This window comes from Macrosteles quadrilineatus, unplaced genomic scaffold, assembly GCF_028750875.1.
Source record: "Macrosteles quadrilineatus isolate MER2022 unplaced genomic scaffold, UCM_ALF_1.0 Scaffold_2__2_contigs__length_208266976, whole genome shotgun sequence".
NCBI lineage: Eukaryota > Metazoa > Arthropoda > Insecta > Hemiptera > Cicadellidae > Macrosteles > Macrosteles quadrilineatus.
In genome coordinates this window covers 200,409,509-200,415,723 of record NW_026542595.1, presented here as the reverse complement: position 1 = coordinate 200,415,723, position 6,215 = coordinate 200,409,509, and positions in this window count along the sequence as shown.

The window sequence follows — 6,215 nt, the reverse complement described above, 5'->3', positions numbered from 1 at the left end:
CGGGATAGTAAGCCGAGAGGGCGCTTCGTCACGTAATCTGTACGTTTTTAATCGTCCGCGAAACGCCGTCTCGACTTCTTCAAAATTCTCAGGTGCAATATTCCCCGGAATTTCTGACGGTTCGTCACTACCACTACCACTACCACTAGGGCTGTAACTACTACTACCTTGGCTGCCACCGCCTCCATGTTGATTGGACGGTCCTGCAGTTGGTGGAGGCGGTGTCGGTGGTGGCGGTGGGGGTGGTGGAGGAGAATCCTCGGTGCCCCATATTTTCACCCTCTTCGACCTACAGTGAAAACGCAAGTGTCTGTTCATGCTGAACTCTGTTTTGAACTGGCGGCCGCACTCAGGGCACCGAAATCTCTTGAGGGATATCGCTGCCGGACAGTTGGCCTCCATATGTCTTCTGAGGCAAAATCTTCTGCCAAAGGCTCGACCACAGTCCGGACAAACGTATCGCGTCGCTGGGGGCGGTGGTGATGGCTGTGGGGGTGTCGGTTGCTGCTGCTGCTGCTGCTGCTGCTGCTGGTGCTGCTGCTGCTGCTGCTGCCACGGACGCCAGAGTTGATGGGGCTGTGGTGGCGGCGGCGGCTGTTGCTGCTGCTGATGTGGCGGCGGCGGCGGCGGCGGCGGCGGCGACGGCGACGGCGATGGCACCGATGAAGCGCCAATGGGAGACGGGGTCGTCAAATCTTAGATAAACAAACAAACAAAATATTTAATTAATATTTGATTTATTTAATAACTCTTTTTGAATCTATAATTGAATCAATAAAACTTTTATTTACAATTGAATCAATAGCATTTTTATTTATTATTCAGTCAATTAGTTTTGATTTATAATTCAATCCTTTAATTTTAATTTACAATTCAATCAATACATTTTAATTTATTATTCAATTATGTTATTAATTTATTTTTATTTTATTTTATTTTTATATATATATATTTTTTTTTTACTTTACGTTAATCAAGTTTAATTTATTTTGATTATTTATGTTTAAGATAATTAAGACTTTTTTTTCACAAATAGGATATATATATTTTAAGTAGAAATAATAATTACCGATAATAGAATGGTCGGGTGACGAGTTTTGGTCTACATTGTCGTCGTCGTCGACGTCGTTGACAATGTCTCCTTTGGACAATGGACCAGCCATCATGTCTGCCTCCTCTCGCATACTAGCAGAACGGCTCTCTGAAATCAAATGATCAGTTTCTTCAATCGATTGTTAATTTATAGCAGCTAATTGTAAAGAACAATCGTTATTGAAATAAATCCAATCATAAAGATATTTTTTTTATATATAAACTAAATTGAAAGGAATTGAATGAATTTATTAATAAATAATTTATCTATTTATTTTGGAAGAAATTTTAAATAAATATTTCTTTTTGTAGATAATAAACTGAGTAGAAAAGAATATTTATAAATTGGTTTATAAATAAAATTCATGTTATAAACCGAATAACAAAGAATCTTGTATTGAAACATTAGTCTATTAACTAAATTTATCTTTTATTTATTTTTTTTTTTTTATATATAAATCATATTCTTATTACCTCCCCGAACATTATCGACGAGCATCTGACGAGCCCCGTTGGTGTCTTCGTCCTCGTCCTCGTCCTCGCTGAGCCCGGCCCATTCGTCCAGGGTCGACTGGACGCTGACGAGGTGGGTCACCCGAAGATGATCCCGAAGTCCACGCCGGCTCCCGAACGACGCCATGCAGCACCGACATGTGGCTGTCTCCGCTTCTATAGTAAACAATAACGATCCCCAGAATAGTTAATGTCGTATATTTTGAAAGAATATTTAAATAAATATATATTCTTTTGACCTATTTGCAATGAGTTTTTTTTTTTTTTTTTTTTGTTAAAATAAATTAAAATTTAATTATGAGCCATTTATAAATAATCTTCTCCTCGTTCAGATGTGAAAGAATAATTCTATCCTGTCAATGTAGAAAAAAATTCGGTCATTAAAACGAATGAATGCATACGATTAACCTTATTTTATTTATTTTTTTTTTATTTTATTAATATACAAACCTTCAGGTTCTAGCTGACTATCAGTAAGCATAGGCACGTCGAGCAGCTCTTCGATCGTCCCCGATGCATTGTCGTCATCGTCATCAATGACAATGACGTCATCGTCGTCAATCTCCGGCGACTCAAACCGTTGATGGTGAGTCTGCGGCGGAGTTGGTAACGGACCACAGTGCGACGCGTGAGTCTCCGCATAGTGCTCTCGAACATGATCATGACAAGAAAACGTCCTGTCACAACATTCACACTCGTATCCACCGGTCTGTAGGTGGACCGACTGATAATGGTGCAGGGCGTGTTCATGACACGAGAATGGTCGATCGCACACGGGACACACGTTCGGACCGAGGTACGTCGACGGCGGTGGTGATTGCACGTCTCCGTTCATCTACAGCAAGACACGCGACAGAAATAACAATTAATTATTCATAAAAAAAAAATAAATAATATCTTTGATTATGCCAGTGTAGTCTAAAATTTAAGCTAAACCTGTCCTGAACCAATGTCACATATTCAAAAAATAGAATAGCATTTGAGTAAAAAAAAAAATAATAATAATACCGTATGCAGTATATAGTAACCACTCAGTTCCGGAGGTGTAAGATGACCAGGGGCGGGGGAGGGGGATGTGCAGAGGGAGGGGGATGTGCAGGGGGAGGGGGATGTGCAGGGGGAGGGGGAGGTGCAGTGGGAGGGGGAGGTGCAGGGGTGAGGGGGAGGTGTAGGGGTGAGGGGGAGGTGCAGGGGTGAGGGGGAGGTGCAGGGGTGAGGGGGAGACACTCACACGCATGCGCACCCACACGCACGCGCACCCACACAACAAACTATTTTTAAAATTTTTTATAAAGTCAAAAGCTTTGTTGCTTCCTATCATTCATAATATAGCATAAATAATCTGTAACTTATTTTTAGCTTTGTTTTAGATAAATAACTATATTTATATTTGCATGTAGAATTTATTGTCTTTCTAAAAACCGTGTTCTTATTAAATTATTCTAATTTTTTTTTATATATATATATATATATATATAACATAAGTGTTATTTATATGATTAAAACTGTTGCAATAGGAAATGTCTACTCACTGTTCTGTTAAAGTTACAAAGAAGGAAAAATGAACTGTTTGCTGCCAGAAACAAGAAAATGAAATGTGTTTTCATCTCGCGCGTGCTTTGCATGGCACATGGGATTATGTAATTAATTTAAGAATTGCATGAATGAAATTGATTGAATTGAATTGAATTGAAAAAAATTGAACTTATTTTTAATGTATATGTGTTAGAAATATTGATCAAAGAAACATAGTAATGTTTAATGTGATTCGATGATTTTGCAATATGATAACGCCTCGTATTACAGACAGGAGTACTTCTTTTAATAATATAAATTTATCTTTAAAATAAAATGAATTAGCAATATTAAAATATTATTCAATATAGACTCACAGAAAATTAACATTGACTTTGACTTGACGTTTATGCAATATGATAAAGACATGTATAATAATTACAACTGATTTTAATGGATTTCGTTGCAATAGGAAATGTCTACTCACTGTTCTGTTAAAGTTACAAAGAAGGAAAAATGAACTGTTTGCTGCCAGAAACAAGAAAATGAAATGTGTTTTTCATCCCGCGCGTGCTTTGCATGGCACATGGGATTATGTAATTAATTTAAGAATTGCATGAATGAAATTGATTGAATTGAATTGAATTGAAAAAATTTGAACTTATTTTTAATGTATATGTGTTAGAAATATTGTTCAAAGAAACATAGTAATGTTTAATGTGATTCGATGATTTTGCAATATGATAACGCCTCGTATTACAGACAGGAGTACTTCTTTTAATAATATAAATTTATCTTTAAAATAAAATGAAATAGCAATATTAAAATATTATTCAAAATAGACTCACAGAAAATTAACATTGACTTTGACTAGACGTTTATGCAATATGATAAAGACATGTATAATAATTACAACTGATTTTAATGGATTTCAATTTGTTTAAAGTACAATAATATTAAAATATTTTTTTTTCATGAGATAGACTCTTAAAAAAATAAACACTGCCTTTGACTCGATGATTACACAATATGCCAAAGACAGTTATTATAATTGTTAAATCTCCTAAAATGTGTAGTAATACTATTATACACTTATTATGTATTAATATTAACTCTAGTACTTACGATTTAATCCAAACAAACACTTGCACAACACTGTTCACTAATTTCCGTTGAGCGTGGTAGCTAAGAAACTAACAACTGCACACAGCGAACTCCAAACCCTAACTGAAGCTCTTGTGGCAAAAGGCAGAGACACGACGCACGGAGGGTGGAATCTTCCACGAAGATCCAGTGGTAAACAACACTTGTTCCTTTGTCGGTGTCAATCGACGGAACGTTCTAGAAGGTTTCCTTTGTTAGTGAACTAAACAAAGCTTTTTAGATACTTGTCAAGATTTGCTCACCTTCGTCAAATGTAATGGTCTTACTAAAAGCCTTTAGAAACTCAAATAATGGATCCGTCAATCACTCGTTAAGTGGATTTCTTTGTCTGTGCCAATAGGCAGAGACACGACGCACGGAGGGTGGAAACTCCACGAAGATCCAGTGGTAAACAACAGGTGTTCCTTTGTCGTCGACAATCAAAGGAACGTTCTCGAAAGGATCCTTTGTTAGTGAACTAAACAAAGCTTTTTAGATGCTTGTCAAGATTTGCTCACCTTCGTCAAATGTAATGGTCTTACTAATGGATCTGTCAATCACCTGTTAAGTGGATTTCTTTGTATCCTAGGATCAAGGGGAGTGCCGCTGATAATTGCTTTCCGTTGTATTGAAAAATCAAAGGGATAGCCGACTACACCTCTCTCCGTTGGAGGTCTAGCACATCCCAGGATGTGCCGGTGTATCGAAACATCAAAGAGAGCGCCACCGATAATTGCTTTCCATTGTATCGAAGCTTCAAAGGGATAGCCACCAGCACTTCGCTCCGTGGGTGGTCTGGCACATCCGGAGGTGCAGGATGACTAAGGGGGATGTGCAGGGTGAGGGGGATGTGCAGGGGGAGGGGGATGTGCAGGGGGAGGGGGAGGTGCAGTGGCGTGGGGAGGTGCATGGCGGGGGAGGTGCAGGGGGAGGGGGATGTGCAGTGGGAGGGGGATGTGCAGTGGGAGGGGGATGTGCAGGGGGAGGGGGAGGTGCAGTGGGAGGGGGAGGTGCAGGGGGAGGTGCAGGGGGAGGTGCAGGGGGGAGGGGGGGGGGGGAGGTGCCACCGTGGGTGGTCTGGCACATCAGTGCACATCAATTGCACATCGCGCAAAGCACCCATAACAATACTACTGCCAAGGCATCACCTACGCTCTATCCTTGTGCATGAATACACCAAATGATACTAACAAGGTTAATATCAGTAACTGAATGTATCTTACCACTAGTTTAGTGCTAGTTTGGATTAAATTAGGAGATTTAATTTTAACATGAACATACGTTTACTTATGTAGTAACGTACTTCATCGCTTCAATATTTGACGTTTATGACATAAGTACGTTGCTAAAGGTATATAATATTTGAATTCGATGTTTACATTTAAGTAAATGAACTCATTTACAAGTGATAATACTTGGAAAAAATCAAAAGAATGCATTAAAAAAATTGAAATACAAATATTTTAGGGGTAAACAGTAATAACCTTTTGGTTGTATATAGTCTAAATATTTCTTGTCCTTGTTTGTTCTAGATGGTTGAAACAGGTATGAAAAAATTTCAATAATAATTGCCAAATATAATTCACAAGGACTAAAGAGGCTAGATACAAGGGCTAGCTTGATTACAACGGTACAGTTTCATATATTAATATTTTAAAATTTAAAAGGGGCATGAATTTGACAATAAAAGTAAATATAAGTATATTAACTTAATTGTGCTGTATACCCTTGAAACATATAATAAGGCAATGCAATAGCCCCATATTAATACATACAGGGTGTTTTTTTTTTACTTGCATCTTTATTTATGTAAAAACCGCAATAGATAGAAATATGCAGTTGGCGGGAATCATCTATTGACAAAGGGGGCACATTTTTTTTAATTCAAAGTTACATGCACATTCCCCCCTTTCCCCCCTGCCCCCAACTTATTTTTTTTTAATAGCAAGGTA